We start from the raw sequence: 19,696 nt of genomic DNA on the forward strand, positions 1-19,696 counted from the left end.
TGACAATTAAGTCACTAGAAGATTCAAGGCCCTGCCTCTGCTTTGCAGATGATTCTGCTAAAACGCGGACAAAACCAAGTAAGTGAAGTGATGGCAGAAGCACGACTTTTCAAGAATGAGACACACTGTTCTACATGCCACACAGGCACGACCGTGATTCCATGTGCTTTCGTAGCATGTAAAGACGTGATTCTCTCACAGCAAACGTCATGAACCTACTGCCAGGCCCTATATCCATTTGTGAAACAGAAAAACAAACACAACCGTGACCCGTTCTGTTTGAAATCTTTGCATGACAGAAGCACAGCGTGAAGGCACATGAGGCACGGTTGGACACGCATCGCAAGCACGGTTATTTAAATTACTTACAGACATGCATTCATAACAGAAGAACATGTGTAAGAACAGGCGAGGCACCGTTACCACGAAAGCCACAGTTATGCAGCCCCAGAAGCACGACCCAGATTCTGTGCTTAAAAATGTTTTCGTTCCATAACGGCGGGCGTGACCATGCAACCATGAGAGTCACGGTTGAACACTCACCGGTGGCATGGCCGTGGCTGCCTGTGGCCTTAGGTTATTTTTATCTCTCTGTCACGCAGCAGAGAAGCATGCTTGTATGCTTACAACATCCACGTTCAGAAACCGACGCGGCTGCGGAAAATAACAAGGAAACCTATGCCTTTGATATTTTTCTCCGCTGAGTAAAAAATACATAAAGAAGCAAAAGGCGTTCTTATTTAAATTTGTTTTGTTTCTGCAGCAAATTAACTTACAAGCCGTTCTTATACCCACAACACAAGAAAATAAACAATCGACACCCGCCCGCCCTCCCCACCAATTGCTTGCTATTTCATCGCTCCACGTGCGGTCTTGTTTTTGAATGTTCAGCGATCCATTCTTCCTTCTCGACCCTTGTGCAACCCCACCTTTCTGCGTAGCTATTCAACCTATTTACCTGTAAAATTAATATTCATACATAAAAACAAAGCGAAAGATTGCGGTCGCCACTATTCTTTTGCTTACGTCCTGTTTAAGCTGCATTATTACCTTTTAATTTTTCTATTCGTACAGTTCTCCCGTACCAAAAAGTCTCCACTCAGACCTTTCCTTTCTGAAAATGGACTGTGCAGATTCCGTGCCTTGTCCCGGGCTTCCCTGCACGCATTCTGTGTGCCTGGCTTGTGTGATGTTCGATTCTGGCATAGATGCAAGACTTTGGTGAATGCTCCCTGCTGTCAGTGGGGTCGTTGGAGTTGCTGGCGTATGACGTCTTCCTCCTGGGCTTGGAGTGCATTGTCCTGAGCCGTTTGATGTCCTCGATGGTGTTGTCGGTGTTGTCGGCCATTTCATTGACCTTGCCCTCTTCTCCTCCTGCGATTTCCTCTTCTCCTCTTCAATCCACATCCTCTCCTGGACTTCTGGGTTATCCAGGCAGTTTGTTTTCCTATGACCCTTTACTCTACAACGGCCGCACTTGGATGCAGCTTTGTTGCCTTTTCCTTTCTTCTCAGAACCAGCTTTGATTTGATCTCCTTTTTTCGTGCCCTTTGAGCCACTCATGGGAGGGTTCTTGAGAGTTTTGGCAAGAATGCATGTGTCTGGTTCCTCGGCAAGTGCCGCCATGACTTTTATTTTCATATCTACCATACACTCATGAAGCACACTGTATGCCTTCTCTTTTCTGCAAGCATTTGAACGGATATCCGACAACTCAGCGTAAGCGAGGAAGAATCTCATAGTTTCATCGTCTTGTGCGGTCATGCTATCACCTTGACTTGTAGACAGAACTTTCAGACTCTCTGATAGATTCCTGGTCCATCTGGGGATGACAAAGGATTTTGGAAGTTGATTGATCATGCCTGTTTGGTCCATCACCTTAAGCACATGGCAGCACTGAATGCCATCCCTACTCATTTTCTTGCAGCTGCAACTGTATATTTCTTTTTGCTCATCCACATCTACCCTGAACTCAGACTTGTCAAATTCCTCGCCCGGATATGGTTTCCACACTTTTTCTCCAGGCTCAGTAATCTTTTTAAAAAAATACGCCCTCCCCTTTGTCAGGTCAGAGCACTTGAAGTAAGTCCGGTTCCATAGCTCCATCTGGAATTTCCTAAAAATTTCATTTGTGTATACTTGACTTGCTTGTCTTTCAATCGGAAAACCCGTCTCTAGTGATGGTGCCTTCTCTTCTGTTCGGTGTCTTTTCTTGTCAAGAGTGGCGAGGCAATTTTGCTGAATCATGTGATACGCATCAACAAACCTTTTTATAGTGTCCTTGTGGTCGACGTAATTCTTCCACATTGAATTCGTGCTCTCACTGCGAGTGGTTGTTGACGAGAAAGGATAGAAGCAGTCCTTGAAGTAGGCCGGCACGCAAAAATTTCGGAGTTCCCATAGCATGTTCAGGTGTTCGTTGCCTTCCACCTTGTGCATAGAAATGGCTTCTTTCCAGGCACGATCAAACTCGTCTTGATCTAGTGAGTTTTTGACGATTCGAAATAAATCATCAGACATCCCTGGGTGTTGCGCAAACACTGCTGCATTATTTTCCTTCTGGTTGTTCCTAATATGCCACCAGCAGAACTTGTGCCTCGTTCTCGGAAGAGCTTCCTCTATTGCAGTCTTCATCGCCTGGTCCTGGTCTGTTATTATGTATTTCGGCTCTTTACCTCCCATTGCCTCGACAAACATGCTTAGGAGCCACTTGAATGACCCTATTTTCTCATCCTTCAAAAGACCTACTCCAAACAGGACGGTCGACCCATGGTTGTCGACACCTATAATTGGTGCAAATGGCAAGCCATATATATTCGTAGAGAATGTCGTGTCAAAAGACACGAAATCTCCATATAGATCATAATTCATCTTACACAAGGAGTCTGTCCAGAACAGGCTGCGCACTACATTGTTCTCTGTCTCTTCCACATGGTGGAATCCCGGCCTCCGCCTCTGCATATCGGCAAACAGTTTCATGGTGTCTGCGATATCAGTGCCGCGCTCTGCAGCCCTATCCCGGCATGCAATGTTGCTTATGTCAATCGTGTCGAACATAATTTCTCGCCTCGGTTTCCCCATGGCAGTAAAAATCCGCATAACCTTCCTTGGTTCTAACCTCGCCTTCTGCAGCACTTGTATAAAGAATTTCTCCTGAGGTGTAATCTTCTTATAGCATCTCATGAACTTCAGCATCCAATCAGATGGGTGAAGCTGGTGGTTGTGCTCTAGACGCACGTTCTTCAGATACCATTTCCTCCTATCTGTATCCCTCTTGGCTGTTATTTGGAGTGGGCAGCTTGTCCGGATCAAGCAGTTGTTCCTTCTCTCCTTAACATGTCTCTCAGTTGTTTTATTCTGCCCATCCTTGGTGCACTGAAACACCTGCTTGTCAAGTTGCTGATCATATGTCGATCTTCTGCTCGTTGATCGCTTGGCAGCAAAGCCAGCCTTTCTAGCATATCTTTAGAAAAAGAAAATGCACTCATCCAAAGATCCGAATACCATACCACCTTCTGGTTCGACCGCTTCGGTGACCTCCTGAATCGTTGGGTATATGCCTTCTTTAAACATGTCATCCATTTCTTTCTCTACAATGGTCGGCGGCGCCATTATGATTCTGTCTACCGTGTCTTCGTTCGTCTGATCGCATTCACTTCTGACGACATCAGTTTCATCGCCAACCACAGGTCCACTTACAGCAGAGCTGCTGCTGCTCTGTTGTTTGTCACACGCAGCAGCGTCGTTTCTGCATGGCACGGTCAAATCCATAAATGAGTCTGCCTCTCCACTGTTGCATTGTGCAATGCTGCTACCTGTTTCTCCGGCACTCATGCAACCAAGGGATTGTGCTGCTTCTACCATGCAATCCGTGCTAGCGCTGTACGATACTTGCTGCTGTGAACGTTGCGTTTCCTTCGAAATGGATGGAGAACTATGATATTTCTTTGCCTCATCTGTTATCCCCTCCGCCAAATCCTGAACACATGGCACGAAACAGAATTAGATGTCCAGAGCAGCATATGCATTTTTTTAATTTCTAAACAAAAGATTTATATGACTCATCAGGGCTCATCTGGTATACCAAAACCAGACCCGTGCCTCTTCACTGAGTATAAGCGGTACACCAGATGCACTGTTCACATTACACCCAGCAGCACGAATGTGACCATGCTACACACACATCTGCACAAAGAGGCACAGATGTGCTTCTGTTTACACCATAACCGGAGAGGCACAACAACATCGTATACAAAAGAACAACTGCAGATACAGCCATCCTCCTGTTTTGCACTTTACCCTGTTCTTCCATAAAACTGTTTGTGTGTTGAATTGAAAAAGCATAGTTCCGACGTCACCTTTGTTTTCCCATGCCTCTCTTGTCCAGCAAAACTTGGCGACAACCTCCGTGCATTGGTGATTTCGCTGACGATTCTGAATGCCATCGGAGATCCTTTGGAAGGACCCCTCGTGTTGAACGCCACAGGTGATCCTTTCAAAGGACCTTGCCTTATGTTTTCATCGATCCGTGGACTACCACGATACTTGCTTCCTTGTTCGTACACCTGCGTGTGGAAGATACTACAATTTAAATATAGCAGACGAAAACAAAGAAAAAATTGCTCACAAAAAAATATACATTTGCTTTAAATGTTGTTGGACGTTTGTATATGCTGTCACCTGTATTGCTGTATGGTAGAGTTTATTGCTCCTATGTTGGATTTTGTCGTTGGGCTCTTCTTGCTTGTGCAAACCGTACCGAATCCTTGAACACCAATGCTTTTGTTGCCAATGATCCTTCTGCTTGCATCAAAGGAAATTCTGTTACCCTGTACCTCTTCATTATGACCGCCTACAAACGCTGGGCCGTCACAACGCCCACTCTGCGCCTTTGTGGGCATCTGTGTCTTCAAACCAAAAAATAATTAGAGGCATGTGCGAGTAAAACTTCCACGTACGTTAAAACCAGCGTTTCAAGTTTTCGCCGTTACCTGCACAATCTGCTTAGTGGAGTCTCTGCTGCTTAGAATGCTCCTCTTCGCAGGTGTCTGTTGCACACCATGCTCCTGGTTGGGACGTTTGCCAAGAACTTGTATCTCACTCTTGACTCCAATTATTCCAGCCTGCATGGCATGTGCGTGTTTGGCAGCATCTGCATCCTTGATCTTCTTCTCGTTTTCTAGTAATTTTTTTCTTCCACCTTTCTATACTCAACTGCAGAGTAGATGCACAGGATAAATAGATATTACATCATTCATCCAGGATATATAAATCATTTTTGTTGTTGTTGACAGCAAACGTCCCAGAAATAAAAGACCAAACACTAATGTTCAACTGCCTTACTATTACCTGCCTCCCATAATCCTTGCTGATGTCGTTCAAAGACCGACCGTCCCTGTTGTCCTGACTAGATGACGCACTCCTGAACATCTGCCCGAAAAAGAGACGAAATAAATATAAAGGTTATAAACCTGCAGTATCAGTGTTGAAACATTTCGAAGTCGATCTCAATCTTTCTTACTAACCTTTTACACTTACAACGCAAGAGAGATATATTTTTAGTTCTATATAAGTGACATATAAATATATACATATATTAATTTTTAATTAAACTACAACCTCAACCAAAGTGAGATCCTCTGATGCTAATTTGCTTGTGCAACACTTAACACAAAGATAACCATGAAACCTAACGAAAGTCACTTGACTGTCGACGACACTGACAAGTGGGCTCTCAGTTACTAATTCCTCTAAGTCTCTCACTAACTTGTGGGGTCGGCCTTATATGAGTCCTACGAGGAGTACCTCCATCTGGGGTGAGAAAATGTGGTACGTGGACTTCAAACTCATACTGACATGCGGGCTCTCAAATAGTTCCTCCAAGTATTTGACTAACTTGTGGGGCCGTCCACAGATGAGTTCCAGATCTCTCTCCATCTAGCATCGGTGGCGACAGGCGAGGCATATTCTGGCTCTCCAAAGGAAAGCCAATCCTGATCCCTCCGCAGAGTTCGCTCGTCACCGAAAAATTATCGGCCTCCTTCATCTCACTCGCCATGGATCTCCTGTTCAGGTAATCCATTGCATCCTCACCATGATTATGCCACCGATTCAACGTTTGAACAAAATAAATTACTGGTGCTAGCAATTCCGCGGGCTGCGTACACACCGCATGTGCGCAACACAGCAGGTGGGGCGCGATTTGAATATCGGTTCCGGATCCAATTATCTTCAGCTGGTCCGTGCTCAAACTGTTGCGCCGTCTTAACAGCAGAAGGGTTATGGATTTAAAATTAGGACTCAGCTGACCTCACTTTAATCATGCCAACTGCATGCTTGCGCCGTGGTTTTGCTAAGTTGAGTTATATCTCTAGCCATGCAAAACTTAAGCACTCTCGTGACCACAGATTATATTAGTTGTAGAGCTCAATGAAACTGCAGTCAAAATTCACTATTCTGATCCCTAACATGAGGACACATGTAAAATTATTTTTATAGATCCGCAATCTATAGAAGAGATCCAAAGGACTTACACTACAGGAAACAGCTATTTTGCCGTCTGCCACGGCGGACGGCAAAGGCACGAACGGCGGACGGCAAAAGGCTCCGGCAAAGTAGGCTACGGTAAACAGCTGCTTTGCCGTCTGCTTCCTGGCGGCTGACGGCAAAGGCCCTTTGCCGTCTGCGGCGGACGACAAAGAGAGCGGACGGCAAAACTTGTGCTCTCAGTCCGTTAAGTGGATAACGGCAGGCCTTTGCCGTCCGCCAGCGGACGGCAAATTTTCTAGTGTCTTTGCCGTCCACCGTATGATGTCATCTACACGTCACCACATGGCAGGCCTTTGCCGTCTGCCGCTGACGGCAAACTCTTTTACTCTTTGCCGTCTGCCACTGTAGGCAAATTGACTAAATGGGTCAGCTCCCAGGAAGCACAGCTAGATGCCACGTGGCCTCTTTGCCGTCGGTGGCAGACGGCAAAGAGCCCGTTGCCGTCGGTGGCAGATGGCAAAGAGCCTGCATATTGGCTCTTTTTTCTGTTTTTTATTAAATCCAACAATTTTCATCACAAATATATATGACATATACAAATATATTTCACAGCAAACATATAAGATATATATGATGTATATGACATAGTTCCATCACATAGATATCCAACATGCAGAGTTCCATCATACATAGTTCCATCACATATGTTCCATCCAACTACCAAGTTCCATCATACATAGCATAGTTCATCCAACTACCAAGATACATGCATAGTTCAGCGATACAAAAGAAACAGAGAAAGGGATAAGGAGCACTCCATCTATGCAAGCTTTCGTCAAGTGAATGAAATCTGCAAAATGAAAAATAAGAAAGTTATAAATAGGTGACTAGAACAAGAAGAAGACTAGAACAAGAAGAGTATGTTATTTATGGGCTAACTTACGTGAAATGGATCATATATGAGCTAACTAAGTTGAAATGGGTCGTTTATGAGCTAACTAAGGTCAAATGGATCGTTTTTGAGGTAACTAAGGTGAAATGGATCATTTTTTAGCTCACTTAGGTCAAATGGATCATTTATGAGCTAACTTAGTTGAAATGGATCGTTTTTGAGCTAACTTTGTTGAAATGGATCATTTATGAGCTAATTTAGTTGAAATGGATCTTTTTGAGCTAACTTTGTTGAAATGGATCATTTATGAGCTAATTTAGTTGAAATGAATCTTTTTGAGCTAACTTAGGTGAAATGGATCATTTAAGAGCTAATTTAGGTGAAATGGATTGTTTTTTAGCTCACTTAGGTCAAATGGATCATTTATGAGCTAAATTAGTTGAAATGGATCGTTTATGAGATAACCTAGGTAAGATGGGTCATTTTGGAGTTAACCTAGGTGAAATGGGCCATTTTAAAGCTAACGTAGGTAAAATGGATCATTTAGGAGCTAATCTAGGTAAAATGGGTCACTTTTGAGCTAACTTGGATGAACTGCATCATTTATAAGCTAACCTAGGTAAAATGGGTCATTTTGGAGGAAAAGAAGCTAACTCTAGGTCATTATGGTAAGCATATTGGAGGAAATAAAGCTAAGTCTAGGTCTTTATGCATTTGTTAAGCAAAACACTAGAGAAACTTAGTGTGATCAGGGAGGTGTAGGAGCGGGGTGGCTAGTGCCGCTACCTGGAGAAGGATCGTGCGATGCGTTTCTGGAGTTAAGCTGCACCAAAGATCATTTCCAATGTCTCGTTAGCATTATGACACTCAAATGTTAAGACTAGCAAGTAATGTCCATTCAAATTAAACTCACCGTGCTCCCAGGAGCAATCACTGGCATCGGTGGAGCGGGCTGACCGGACTTCTCGCACACAGACTGCACATTTGGTTTTCACAACAGAGTCATACTAGTTAGTAATGAGACTCAAATGTTAAGACTAGCAAGTAATCTGCAGAAGAAACTTACCACAAGGAGCTCGTACATGGCCCTTGCCTGCATGTCATTCCGTGCCCTCTCCTCCTCCATCATCTTCCTCGTCCTCTCCTCCATCTCCCGCTGCCTCTCCGCCGCCTCCGCCAGAAGTTTCTCCGTTCTATCTCTCTCAGTCTGTATAGCAGCCTGCAACACCACTCACATGACCATTTGTAATCATTGATGGAAGCGCACACAATGTAATGGAGAAAGATAACTGAGTACGTATCACTAACCTTGATGGCGAGTTGCACTGGCCGTTCACGAGGCCTTATCTCAGGAGCGGAGCTCGACTGGCGCGCCTTGATCTCCGGGAGAGTGCTAGGACAACGGATAAGTCCATCTCCAATGGCTATGGAGCCATGGGACCTCCCGCCACCAGATATCATCACCAGCTCTGGATCGATGGGACCTTGGCTCGGGTTAAAGTCCTCCCCTTTCCTCGCCTTCCCCTCATCTCTATATCTCACAAGCTTGTTGTGGGAGGAGATGTTGGTGAAGTTGTTTGCATCATCGAGGTCAGACTGAGAGAAAGCCTTGACTTTCTTGAAAGAGGCAGTGTGGGCCATGGCATACAGGTCGTACACCTCTGGCACCTTATCCGCCTTATTGTAGCGTGCCTGAAAGAGAGAAACAATGAAAATTAGTAATTAAAGGGCTCAAGCTAGCATGATGAATGAATTGCATGAATCATGAAGCAAACCACATACCCAGTTGCGCCCGAACTGATATAAGTTGGAGCTGCCTTGATGGTGTGGCACACCTTCCATTTGGGCACGTTTGTCCTTGGCCTCGTTGTGGAGGGCTAGCCATTCTTTTGAGCACCACTCATCGACCAACACCTCCCAACAATCCATCCGATCCGCACACCATCTCGGAGGCGCCTAAGTTAGCAAATAGAAACTTGAGCGCTACGGCTAAGAATTACTAAATGAAGGAACTTAAGTAGAAGGCCTTAAGAATTACCTTCATGTACTGCTCCTTACTCAGGAACTTATCGCGGCACGCCGGCTTGGTCTTCTTGATACCACGCAAGGCGTAGTAGTCTCGAACAGCCTGCACCCGAGCCTCGTGCCGTAAGTTCTGGAGTAGGCGCTTGCAGACGTTCTGGATAACATTTGCCGCGTCCTCCTCGTATCCCTCCTCACACCTGTAGAATGTCTGCAATCAAATGAGACAATATTGATTAGTACAATTAATAACTAGCTAGTTGAAGATTTTTAAATGTGTAAAGGAGAAATTACCCAGAACGTCCTGATCACCATGTCTACCCTCGTGTCGCACACGACACCATCGATAATGACATCCGGCGGGGCCAGGGCAGCCACGTAGTGCTCCCAGCTCAATCCAAGCTCTGGAAGCCGACCCTCACCAGGCAACGTGACAGACCCCGGGAAGTTTTGCCGGCAAAGAACTCCAAGGACGGAGTTGGGCCGGCGGACACTATGATGGTGGTCCCAACCCCTGCAGCATGACAAGGCCAACGCATTAGTTATTTGAAGAAACGTGAATGCAGAAGGTACAAAAATATTAAATGCACTTACGTATCTCTCCCCATCAGGGAAAATCAACCACCTCTGCTCGCGGGTCGCCGGCACGGACGGGAGCCGTGTAGCACCACGCTGGTAGACGGTGCCCCCCTCCTCCTCAAGATCAGTCGGCTCCCCGCCATCATCAGCATGGCCACTCGGCTCCTCGGGCTGATCCGGCCAGGTACCCCATCCGGACGTGTGCTCCTCCGGGGTCTCGTGGGCCGAAGGCCAGTCGACCCGAGGCTCGTGGGCCCAAGACCCGTGGACCGGAGGCTCGTGGACCGGAGTCTGTGTAGCCTCCTCCTCGGACGAGTCCACCCTAGCAGTCACGTGATCGGGTGAAACAGCTGGGGGTGGCGGCGAGGAAGGCGCCGTAGCAGTCACCCTACCTCCTCTCCCGCGACCACGTGCCCCACCTCCTCTCTTCCTACCTCGTCCCCTGCTGGGCACCGCGGTCGACGAAGAAGGGCCCGGCGGTGTGGACATACTGTCCAGCAACGCTCAGCGGAGAGGTGCGTCTGGAATCGAATACCTCAGACCACGCACCGACGAAGAAGGGGCCTTGGCGCGCTCCCGACCAGCGCCCACCATCTTTCAACACCTGCCATGACAAACAGTAAACGAAATTAGTACAACATAAAAAAAAGACCGACATGAATAATAATATGTGTATCACTTAAGTGTATCATCATCAAGTACAACATTAAAAAATTTAATACCTGACACTACTAATAATCTCGATCAGTATCATGAATAAATGCATAATCATCATCATCACTATAATCAGTGACGGGCTCATAGGGTTAAGTGGCATCAACATGTGGAAGGCCACCTTGACGTAATCGGTCAAGCAATGACAGGTCATCCGCAGCAGTAACCTCTTCTTGTTCCGGCTCTTCTTGTTCCTCCTCTGGGGTGATGTCGGATTCACTGTCGCTGTCTACTTCAATGTTTTGGGGGTGAAGTATAGCGGTTCTTGAAACGCTTTTTGGAAAGACGTGTCTCTTGGAAGAATTCTCCTTCATATGTGTCTGGGTTAATGTGAGTTTCATAATCCTCTTCCTTTGGGGGAGATAGTCTAGCACGTGGCGGCACTTCATAAACGACATCCCAACCTTTCAGATTTGGATTAGTTTGGCAGGCCCACGGTAGATAGAATACTTGGGTCGCCTGTTGAGCCGTAATATAGACATCAGCAACATCTAAATGGGTGCTTTGGTTGATTTCAACTAGCCCTATATGTTCATGAGTCCTTCTAGTCTCCTTCGGCTGAAACCAATAACATTTGAAGACTACGACATTCGGTGGGTTTTCACCATAGAATAGAAGTTCATAAATCGCTTCAACTCTCCCATAATACTCGGTACCTCCTTCGCCGATAGCAGATACACAACAATTTGTAGACTTTCGGTCGGCCATAGATAGCTCTTTGCCATAGGTACGGAAGCGATACCCGTTGATGTCGTATTTGTCAAATGAACGGACCTTATAGTCAAAACCATTAGCGACTTGTCTCAATTCGGCGTCCATAGACTCTGAATTAGCCTACAAGTTTAATATGAAAGGATTGTTGCATTACACACAAATTAGCGAATGAAACCGGGATAGCCGCCTACAAATTAGCCTACAAGTCTAATAGAAATTACCGTTTGTTTGAACCAAGAGATGAAACCGGGATAGCCGCCTCCTTGCTTTGCGAGAAGCTCATACTCTTCGACAGAATCCTTTTGGATCACCGCTCCATACGAGAATAAGGCAACGTATCGACTGTATGAAATATCCAGGAATAAGAGCAGTTCAAAGGAAATAGAAGTTGCGAAACTATGTACCGAGAACTTACTCGATGTACGGCCGCACTTCTATCAGGTTGTTGAAGATATACAACGAAATGGTCTGCCATTGTTCGTTATCCAAAGATACTGGATTTGAAACACTGGCTGGTGCGAGATTCCCTTTGAATAGGCTGAGGTTGGATCCACCCTTTTTAGGGTCGTCAGCATTGTACCGAGGCTTCGGATTATGCAAATGATGATTTTTGGCTTCGTAGTGTGCTGTCACGAAGTTTGCCGCCTCCTCAGTGATGAATGCCTCAGCCATCGATGCTTCAATTCTACGTTTATTTTTACATTTTTGTCGAAGCGTCTTCTGCATCCTCTCAGTTGGGTAGCACCAACGATTTTGCACGGGCCCCCCCAATCTTGCCTCGGTCGGGAGATGCAAAATCAAATGTTGCATTGGATTAAAGAAGCCCGGTGGAAAGATCTTCTCTAACTTGCATATCAACTCCGGCGCCAACTCTTCCATTTCTTCTAGCACGCCAGGCGATAGTTCTTTCGCACAAAGAACACGGAAGAAATAGCTGAGTTCTGCCAGTACTAGCCATTCATCCTCAGGGATGAAGCCACGCAACATCACCGGCATTACCCGCTCAATCCATATGTGCCAATCATGACTCTTGAGACCAAATATCTTCAATTTATCAAGACTGGCTCCCCTCTGTAGATTCGCTGCATACCCATCGGGGAACATCAACTGCATTTTCACCCACAAGATAATTTCCCTCATAGCTGGCCTTCCAAGATTGAACCATGCCTTTGGCTTCGTCTAGTTCTGCTTTCCTTTCGGTTCTTTCATGTTTTGTAATGGCCTATCACATAGCGCCTCCAGATCGACTCTAGCCTTAGTATTATCCTTTGACTTCCCATCTATGCCGAACAATGTACCAAAAAGTGCCTCGGCGATATTCTTCTCAGTGTGCATCACGTCGATGTTGTGTGGGCAAAGGAGGTCTTTGAAGTAAGGCAGATCCCATAAGCATGTTTTGTGAGTCCAGGCGTGCTTAGAATTATACCCCTTGAAGTACCCTGGACGCTCTGGATCTGGCTCGAGAGCGTTTAACTGATCCAGGGTCTGTTGGCCTGTCAATGCAGGTGGTGCAGAGTTTTTGACAACTCTACCTCTGATGAAGTTCTTCCTGTCTTTCCTGAACTTATGGCGAGGATTCAGGAACTATCTATGCATGTCGAAGCAAGAAAACTTGCAACCGGCCTGAAGCCAACAAAACTCAAGAGCTCCCTTGCATGTGGGGCACGGGAACCTTCCATGCACACACCAGCCAACGAATAGCGCATACGCCGGCAAGTCATGCGTCGAGTACATGTACCAGACACGCATTATGAAGTTCCGTTTGCTATAGGCATCGTATGTCTTGAACCCATTATCCCAGGCTTCTTGCAATTCGTCCTTAAGCGGTTGCATGTACACATTCATATTTTTCCCCGGATAGTTGGGCCCTGGAATTATCAACGTCAGGAAAATGTTCTTTCTTTGCATAATCTGTCCGGGGGGGAGATTGAGTGGAAAGACAAATACGGGCCAACAACTGTATTGGGCTGCCGTCATACCAAACACACTGAACCCATCCGTACTGATGCTGACTCGAGGATGCCTCGGATCTGCAGCTTTGTCACCATGTAATTCATCAAAAAATTTCCACGCAACACCATCCGATGTGTGTACAATCATCAGATTCCCATCTGCATCTAGTTCGGTTCTTTTGCCCGTTTTGTGCCATGTCATCTGTCTGGCCGTCTCTTCGACCATGAAAAGACGTTGAAGTCTTGGTACGATTGGCATATACCGAAGAACACTAACGGGGATTTTGGTCTGTGTCTTCTCACCCATACCGTTGTCTACCACAACATACCTGGAAGACTTGCAAATGGGACAATAGTTCAAGTCCGCATAGTCAAGCCTAAACAAGACACATCCTTTCTCACAGGCATGTATCTTATCATAGGGCATCTTTAGTGCACGGAGGATTTTGTCCGACTGGTACAGGTTTGCAGGCATTACATGGCCTTTGGGTAGAAAGCGTCCAAATACTGTCATCATTGCATCGTAGCATTCTCTGCCCAAGTTGAACTGAGCCTTCAGAGCCATTACTTGTGAGATGGCATCCAACTGACAAAGCTCAGTGTGCTCATGGAGCGGACGTTTTGAAGACTCCAACATTTCATTGAAGGCCTTTGCAGATTCCTCCATCTCCTCGTCCGAATCCCGAGCATCATCAAAGTCTTGCACCATGTTTTCCATCCCGGTACCATGCTCGTCGGTGCGACGACGATCCACCTCAGCTCGGTCACATTGGGCAGACTCACCATGAAATGTCCACACCGTATAATCGGGCGTAAAACCACTCTTCTGCAGGTGTTTGCCCATTTCAGCCTCTGTCCTCTTTTCCCAATTGCCGCACCGTAAACAGGGGCACCAGGTTTTCCTCTGGCCATTTGCAAATGCGGCTCGCACAAACCCCTTGGTTTTTGTGAACCATTCAGTGCTCCATTTGTTCTGACCAGTGTGACCGGTGTACATCCACGCACGATCACTCATCTTGACTTTCAGAGCTACTAGACACACAACAAATATATATATATATAATTCACCATGTATATATTCATCAGTTGATCTACTTTGTCAATTTTATTACGTCCATGCAACCTACACTCTAATAGGTAATGATAGGTCCTAATCCCACCCGAGTATGTTTAGATTGGGTTCATTTTCCCAGGCTATGCTCCGGATCCTACGCAAAATTTCGGCAGCACCTCCCCGCTGTTCTCCTGATACACGTCTCTGCAATAAACAGAGAGGATGTGTACCCGGAGAACAACAGGGGAGGCACTGACGAAATTTATGCGTCGGATCCGGAGCAAAGCATATGGGAAAACGAACCCAATCTAAACATACTCGGGCTTTCCATGGATAGCGTTGGACAATTCGAAAGAATCAAGGTTATAAATATGCAAATGCATGCATATTTATAACTATGACGCTTTCGAACGGGAGACACATATTGGTTACGCATACTGATGATTCAAGACACATACATAGCTAGCTATCAAGTTTCATCGGAATAGATCAAATAATTAATGGGGGAGGAGGACATGTAATTTGTGCTCACCCACGAACGAAGGGGCAGAGCTCGTCAAACGCACGGCGAGGTCGTCGAACACCAAACCTCGCAGCGACGAAACAACTGCACATTTAAAACTACCCGATCAACACAATTATATATGATGTTTTTCATAACAAAATCGAAAGATATATGACCTAACTAATAATTCACAAATATATGACCCCGTCGGCTTCTGGAAGGCCAAAGAACACCTTTTCGGGAGGTGTCGGGGGTCGGGGTGTCGTGTCGGTCTCGGGGTGCCGTGTCGGGGTCGGGGTCTCGGGTCGGGGTGCCGGGTCGGGGTCGGGGTGCCGTGTCGGTGTCGGGTCAGGCTCGGGGTCGGGGTGTCGGGGTCGGGGTCGGGGTCGGGGTCTCGGGGTCGGGGTGTTGGGGGTGTCGTGTCGGGGGTCGGGGTGTCGTGTTGGTGTCGGGGTGCCGTGTCGGGGCCGGGGTGCTGTTTCGGGGTCGGGATGTCGTGTCGGGGTCAGGGGGTCGGGTGTCGGGGTGGAGTCGGGGTCGGGTGTCGGGGTGTGGTGTCGGGGTTGGGGGGTCAGGGGGTCTTCTCATTCTTCTACTACTTCTACTTCTTCTCATTCTTCTACTTCTTCTCATCCCCCGTCTTATTCTTCTTCTTCTTCTTCTTCTTTCTCCACCTCCTCCTCCTCCTCCTCTTCTTCTTCTTCTTCTTCTTCTTCCCCCTTCTACTTATTCTACTTTTCGTCTTCTTTTTTCATCTTTTTTCACTTCCTTTAATTATGACTATTTAACTAAAACCTAACACTAGTCTAATATAATCCAATCTAATTAATCTAATCTAGCTAACTATATAACCTAAACCTAAACTAAAAACCTAAACTAATTAAAACTAAACTATTTAAACTAATTAAACCTTAACTAATTAAACTAATTAAGCTAAACTAATTAATTCTAAACTGAAAAAACTTAAACTAAAAAACCTTATCTAAACAGAAAAGAAAAACAAAAAACAGAAAAGAAATGGTAGGGGCTCACCGTGGGGGGCGGCGACGGGTCGGAGAGGGGGCGGCGACGGGGCGGCAGCGAGGCGGCGCAGCGATGGGGAGGGGAGGGGCAGCGATGGGCGGCGCTCCTCGGGGGGCGGTCGACCCGCGGCTGCAGCGGCAGCGGCGGTTGGTCGGGGGTCGGGGGCGGGGACGGGCGCGGCGGTACGGGGACTGGACGGCCGCGGCGCGGCTGGCCGACGTGGAAGGAGCGGCGGGGCAGCGATGGAGGTTGGGGAGGGGTGCGGGGCGGCGGGGAGGCCGGCTACGCCGGACGGGGTCGGCGACGGCGGCACGGGCTGGTGTGGGCGGGGCGATGCGGAAGAGGCGGCGAGGGTGCGGTGCGGTGGAGGTCGGGGCGCCACAGGGGAGGGGTGTGGGGCGGTGGGGCGGCCGGCGGGGTGGCGGCACGGGCTGGTGTGGGCGGGGTCGGCGGCGGCGGCGCGGGTGTGGTGGGGACGAATGGGAGAGTGGGGAGAAGAGACGGGGCGGGACGGCCGTTAACGTAGCCGCCTCTTTGCCGTCTGCCAACGGTCGGCAAATTTTCTTTGCCGTCCGCTTGCGGACGGCAAAGAGGTGGGGCCGGTGGGCTTGAGTTGGTTAAACAATAACTGGACCCACCCACCTCTTTGCCGTCTGCTAGCGGACGGCAAAGATTCTTTGCCGTCAGTCAGCGGACGGCAAAGAACTGGCTGATGGCAAAGACTTCGTTTGCCATCAGCCACATCTTTGTCGTCTGTTTTCTTGTGGCTGACGGCAAAGACCTTCTTTGCCATCAGCCAGCAGACGGCAAAGAGGTGGCAGACGGCAAATAAGTGGATTCCAGTAGTGTTACGTCCGTTTTTGCACAGCAGTTACTAACTCAGAGTTAGAATCCGTCTTAGCTAACCACCCTATTGATGATGGTCTCACATGGACTGCTAACAACTGTCTTACATAGCTGACCTAGTAATGATGACGTCTCATGACCTCTTATGTAGAGTTCGATGAGATGGACTCCACCCCACAGCTGTCGGAGTCTCAGTCTCAGTCTGTCGATGACACGGAGATTGTCACCCAAGATTTCATGGTTCATGACCAACTAGAGACAGAGAGACTAAGGATCGAGTTAAAACGTGCAGCGCACAAAAAGCTTGTTGAGGAGTACAAGACAAAGAAGCAGCTTGCTGCCTCGAAGTAGGTGTTTTTTATCATGCATGTCGCATGTGTCGTTGAAATTTCTTTGGAAATCAATGCCTCTCATTCTAGCTGCATTTTTAATCACGGCTTAAATATTTGTCTCTGTTTTGCTGACTCGGCATTTATATGTAAGCTTCTGCCAGAAAAGCATGTGGTTCAACAATACATTTGCTAAAGGTCATTTCTTATCTTTGTCCACAGAGCTGTTGCAATGGGTGAATACGAAGAAGAGTTCAGCACAAAACTTAGCTTCCAGAAATTCATTACTGTCTGTGAAAAGCTAACAGAACCACAAAAGTAGCTTGTGAGAGATATTGGTTTTGGATACCTTCTAGATCTGCGCTGTCGTGAGCTTCCAAGGTGTTTCGTTCGCTGGCTTGTTCGCTATTTTGATTGCCCTTCCAGGTGTTTCATACTGCCTAGTGGATACAGATTCCTTATCAACTCATACACCATGCACCGGATCTTAGGAATTCCACTGGGCGGGCAGATTATCCCTAGAAAATGCTCAGAAGCTTTCAAATGTCAGGTTAAGTCTGAAACTCGGTGTGCTGGGCACGCTCCAAACATCAGAGAGTTAACTGATCTCATAACCCCAGAGCTGACAGGAGACGTGTTTCAACGGGTTTTCGTGATGTTTGCAACAGCAGTATTTCTATGCCCAACGACATATGATTGCGTTAGCCCCGACTACTTAGCCGCTCTAGAAGGACCAGCAAGTAACATATCATCATATGATTGGTCCAATGCTGTCACAGAGAAACTGGTGACATCGCTCCAGACCTTCAAGGACAAAGGATTCGCACGCGCCCTGTGTGGCTGCCTCCTGATTCCAGTGGTTCTTTCACTAACTTGTACACTTCTTTATACCCACAAGCAGCTACAAGAACATGATTAATTTTTACCTCTTCCCCACTTGCAGATAACGTATTTTGAGTACCTGGATACGAAGATTATGGACCGGGAACCTGACACTCCTGCAAGACTTGTCATGTGGGACACAGAGGCCATTAAGAATTATTCTAACATAGACAGCCTGTCAACAGAGGACGGAATTTTTGGGAAACACACGGTGAGTCAACTTTTCATCATTTTCCTTTGGCGAAGTTTTCGACTCAACATAATGACTTAGCTGCCATGTATTAATTTGACTTGACTGTAATTGTTTCCTTCCACATGGCAGCTGAAAGACATTAGGCGCATGCCTTTCCAACCACCGCCTGGCTTTCAGGCGCCATTTTTCCAAATGAGTCCCAGACTAGAAGCCTACATAGAAGAATTTGTGCCTCAAGAAAAACATTGTTCCGTAAGTGATTTCCAGCTTCTGCACCTGATTTTATGTTTGAAATGATGTTCCCTAAGCTCTTACGAAACAGATACATGTCCTATTGTGTTCATCCAGACAGTTTCGTATAGTACTTTAGCTGTGCTTTTGTGTTAAAACTAGAAGTGCTTCATATAGGACGTTAGCTGTCCTTTCATGGTCATCCAGACAGTCTCCTATAGTACCTTAGCTGTGCTTTTGTGTTAAAACCAGAAGTGCTTCCTATAGGACGTTAGCTGTGCTTTTGTGTTAAAACCATAAGTGCTTCCTATAGTACGTTAGCTGTGCTTTTGTGTTAAAACTAGAAGTGCTTCCTATAGGACGTTATCTGTGCTTTTGTGTTAAAACCAGAAGTGCTTCCTACAAGACGTTAGCTGTGCCTTTGTGTTAAATATAGAAGTGCTTTGAATAGGACGTTAGCTGTGCTTTTGTGTTAAACATAGAAGTGCTTCGTATAGTACGTTAGATGTGCTTTTGTGTTAAATATAAAAGTGCTTCCTATAGTACGTTAACTGTGCCTTTGTGTTAAATATACAAGTGCCTCCTATAGTACGTTAGATGTGCTTTTGTGTTAAAACTAGAAGTGCTTCATATAATACGTTAGCTGTGCCTTTGCGTTAAAACTAACAGTGCTTCCTATAGTACGTTAGGTGTGCCTTTGCGTTAAATATAGAAGTGCTTCCTATAGTACGTTAGCTGTGCTTTTGTGTTAAATATAGCACTGCTTCCCTGCGGCGGTAGATCAACCATGCTTCGTAAGGTACGTCGGGTGTGCTCTTTCAAGGAATGTGTTCACCACGATTCATGGACTTTGTTACCCGCGCTTCCCGCAGCACATCATGTGTCCTTCTGCGCACATTATTCCATGCCCTTTCTGCAATTATTGACAGAACATACAGTAGTTCACAAGATATTTTTCATTTTCGGTATTAATAACTTCTTTTCATTCTCGGCATTAATAATTTCTGATGGTTTTTGTTTCAGTTCCAGGCCAAGGCGAAAATTGCCAAAGTTATCAATGAAATGTACACAGAACTTTTCTCGCGGTTTCAACCAGTTCTCGAGCAGAAATTGGAGAAGCTCCTTTCACCTGGTAGGGATCTTAGTGCAAAAGAAACCAAGACCAGAGACCGGGGCGTTTATTTTAACTTGCAACAGGACAACTCAAATGAAAAAGAAACTTTTTCATCACTCCCTTCAACATATTCTACGCTTCCAAGTTCTAGCACAAC

At 46.5% G+C, this 19,696-nt stretch overlaps 1 pseudogene; it reads right to left on the reverse strand.

Annotated features, from left to right (window-relative positions):
• Positions 1 to 935: 935 nt before the first annotated feature.
• Positions 936 to 6,082, reverse strand: LOC141040677 (protein FAR1-RELATED SEQUENCE 5-like; annotated as a pseudogene).
• Positions 6,083 to 19,696: the final 13,614 nt, after the last annotated feature.

Source organism: Aegilops tauschii, chromosome 2 (assembly GCF_002575655.3).
Source record: "Aegilops tauschii subsp. strangulata cultivar AL8/78 chromosome 2, Aet v6.0, whole genome shotgun sequence".
NCBI classification, from domain to species: domain Eukaryota; kingdom Viridiplantae; phylum Streptophyta; class Magnoliopsida; order Poales; family Poaceae; genus Aegilops; species Aegilops tauschii.